Here is a 4,000-nt window from a genome sequence, read left to right as displayed (position 1 = left end):
TATATATATATATATATCAAAACTTCTTTATCCACTCATCTGTCTATGGACATTTAGGTTGTTTCCATGTCTTGGCTATTGTAAATACTGCTACTATGAACATAGGGGTGCATGTATCTTTTTGAATTATAGTGTTGTCTGGTTATATGCCCAGGAGTGGGATTGCTGGATCATATGGCAACTCTATTTTTAGGTTTTTGTGGAAACTCCGTACTGTTTTCCATAGTGGCTACACCAATTTACATTCCCACCAACAGTGTAAGAGGGTTCTTTTTCCTCCCAACCTACTTTTCTTACAGCACTTCTACCAAATGCTAGTTATGGAATCCACTAGCGCTACTGGGTTCCATCCCTGGTCAGGGAACTTCATCCCACATGCTGCAACTAAGACCTGGTGCAGCCAAAAACAAAAGAACAAAAAACCAAAAACAAAACCTGACACACCCACACATATAGCACACTGTTTAAGTGTCTGAAAACATTTACAGACACTGATACAAGACAAGAAAATTTCCATGGTCAGTTATATAAAAGGAGGTGTCTGCTTTCCTTCTTTCTCCTCCCAACCCCAACTCCAGAGGGATTGGCTTAAAGAAAGTTTTGCAGACCTGAAAGTCACTCTTTTTTTTTCAATAAAACAAAAATTCAAACTCATTTATTCCTAAATAATATTTCTTTAATAGGGACATCTAAAGGAATATATTTTGGAAACAAAGTGTTTTTTTTCACATACACACTTCAAACCTATCAAAAACTCAGCACATTCTAAGGGCTGAGCACTGTCCAGATTTTGAAAATATATGCTCAGCACTTCCTAATTTCCAGATCACCAAAGTTCATCTGACAGATCATTCTAAGCACGAAAGTGTTTCCTTTCTCCCCAGTTTGTCTCTTTGTTTTCTTCCAAATATGCCCAGTTGTTTGAAGGAAAGGACTTCCCCAAACGTAGAGTAGTTCTTTGGTCAAAGCTATATGCTGTCTGCTGAAAATTCCCATAGAAGTTCCTCAAGTCCATTTATAAGAAATCAAACTAGCGGCCTCATGGCAGCCTGTACAGATCCTGGAACCAGCTATGACATCTTCCCAGAAGAGTTGTTTGGCAATTACAGAATATATGGCAACTAAAAATTGGACCTATAATTTGGCTAATCAGTTTCTCATTTATCTTTCTTTTGCAAGTCACTCTTAATTGATGAGACGTTTGGCATTTGGCACTCCCTTACATTTTCAACTGAAGTGAGTGTCTCACTTGGTTTTACCCTAGTCTAGGCTCTGCCCATACAACCAAAATAACCCTCTAGCTTTCGCACCTAAGTTTCAACTGGCGTTTTGCTCATCTCAGCTTGTCATTATCTTTCAGTAGCACATCAGCACATCAATGGCTCTTAGCTAAAGCCCTCCAGCACTACTTCCCCCATATGTTTCAAATGCTTGGCACTATACCTGCTAATGGATTCTCTCCCATTAGTACATTGTCCCAGTTCAGCACCAGTGAAAGTGTTAAGAATTGGACCACTACCCTGTACTGCAGGATTCCTGGCTCTGTTTACCTCAGTACCAGCTTGGCAGTGAGGATTCCTCTCCCAAACTCCGTGGGGCTTTCTCAGATTATTTCCAATGCCAGCTGTCACAGGTAGGGTTTGCTGGGAACAGATGCTGGGATAGGATTGGGGAAAAAAGAAGGTGTTTATTAGGGACTAGCAGTAATGAAAGGAAAGAAGGAGGAGCAGGGCCAGGCAACGTGGGAAGCTAAACTGTGATGGGGGCTTCCCAAAGCCTCGGAGGCCCATGGGGAATCAAGACTGAGCATTACTCCCAAGAATAATTACTCCTGTCTGGCTCAAGGTGCTGGGACCTTTTATTCCCATCTTGCTCAGCCTCCTGATGTGGGTTGTCCCAGGAAGGGTATACCGTCTTGAGGGAGGTGGCTCTCTGCAGCTGGGTGGACCCTGAAAGAGTTGAGAGTTGAAGGTTGTCTATTTGGGGACAGTTAAAAGTTGTAAGCGTTTAAGATGCACAGCTTGATATTTTGAGACGCATACATATTGTGAAACAATCACTACAATCAAATTAATTAACAAGTCTATCACCTCACACAGTTACTATTGGGAAAGGCAATCTGGTGTCTGCAGGCTTTCCGCTCTTATTTCTCTGTATAAAAATGGGCCTTGGGCTTGGAACGCTCCCTCTCTGAGAGTTAAAGAGCCCACACTACCTGTGCCGGGCTTACCACCTTGTGGGGGAACATCTTTCCCTGTCTTAGGCTCCAAGAGTACTCCTGCATCTTTGCTTGAAACATGTGCATCATATAGCACCTGGCCAACCCTGCTGTTATGTCTGTCCTCCATGGAGAGGGGGCCAATGACCACGACTGAGGCTCACGCTGCTGTCTCTTCTCTACATGAGTGAAATGCTTTTCCATCGGTATGTGGTGTTCTCCTTGGTGATTCCAATATCAAGATACAGTGGCCAGAGGTGTTTAGGGTCCTCCCTTAGGGTTGATAACCAGTGCTTGGTAATCTGCTTGACAGTTACCATTTTCTTCCCTTCCCTTTTTTCTCTTCTTTTCTTTCCTTTCCTTTTCTGTTTTCTTTTCTTCCTTCCTTCCTCTCTCTCCACTCCCTCCCTTCCTCCCTCCCCCCTTTTTTGCTTTCTATACTTTTAGAGCTAAGATCTACCTTCTTAGCAATTTTCAAATATACAATAAAGTATTGTTGATGACAATCATATTCCTGTACGTTAGAGCTCCAGAATTTATTCATCTAATAGCTGGAACTTTGTGTACTTTCACCAACATCTCATTTCTCCCTCCCACCAGCTCCTGGTAACTACCCTTCTGTTCTTTGCTTCTATGAGTTTAATTATTTCAGATTAAATATGTAAGTGAGATAGATCATGCAGTATTTGTCTTTCTGTGTCTGGTTTATTTCGCTTAGCATAATGTCTTCCAGGGTCATCCATGTTGTCACAAATGCAGGATTTCCTTTTTTAAATGGCCGAATATTATTTCATTGTGTGTGTGTGTGTGTGTGTGTGTGTGTGTGTGTGTGTGTGTGTGTATACACACACACTGCATTTTCTTTTTCCAGTCATTCTTTACAGACATTTAGGTTGTTTGCACATCTTGGCTCTTGTGAATAATTTTGCATTGAGCATGGGGGTGCAGATATCTCTTTGAGATACTGATTTCACTTCCTTTGGATATAAACATAGAGAAATGGGATGGCTGGACTGTTTTCTGAGGAGCATCCATACAGTTTTCCATAATGCTGTACCAATTTATATTCCCACCAACAGTGTACAAGGGACCCCTTTTCTCTACATCCTTGCCAACAATTGTTATCTGCTGTCTTTTGAAGATTGTCTATTGACCGCATTCTTCACAGTTAGCCAGAAAGTCCTTCCTTAAAGGGAGTTCTGAGAGGGCAATCTCCTGTTTATTACATTACTATGTGTTCCTTTTCTATACCTGCAAAACATGAGACCAGATCAGCAGAACCAGAAGGTCTACTCTCTCTGAATCTACTCTGTGTTTTCAGAATCTATGATGGTAATCTTAATCCTGAAAGGAGGATTGGATTGGAATAAAGGATAACTGTGGCCACACAACCACATCTTACTGGATTCTCTTAGCAGGTACGTTCTTACCTGTGGAAAATTAGCCTAATTCTTACTTTCCTTTCACCTATGTACTTGCCTTTGGAATCCTTTTTTTTTTTTAAAAGTTAGTTCTCTGGCTTGTGAATCATGTTTGACTAACTGACTGTCATGCTCATAACTCACCTTCAGGTTTATTTTATCTCTAACATGTAATCAGTTTGTGGCCACTTTTCTTGTTCCCTTTGTCTCAGTTCAGTCATTTACTTTTACCCACCATCTCCCTGCTCATGCTGACTTAGTGGAGTACTGGCTGCATTGATGGTTCTATTCTGGTCCACAGACTTGGCTTAGACACACCATGGCTCAGTTTCTCCCCTGGGATGTGACATTTCCTTGTACC

The sequence above is a fragment of the Neophocaena asiaeorientalis genome, unplaced genomic scaffold (genome assembly GCF_003031525.2).
Source record: "Neophocaena asiaeorientalis asiaeorientalis breed wild unplaced genomic scaffold, Neophocaena_asiaeorientalis_V1.1 scaffold206, whole genome shotgun sequence".
NCBI classification, from domain to species: Eukaryota; Metazoa; Chordata; class Mammalia; order Artiodactyla; family Phocoenidae; genus Neophocaena; species Neophocaena asiaeorientalis.
Note: the sequence above shows the minus strand (reverse complement) of the source record.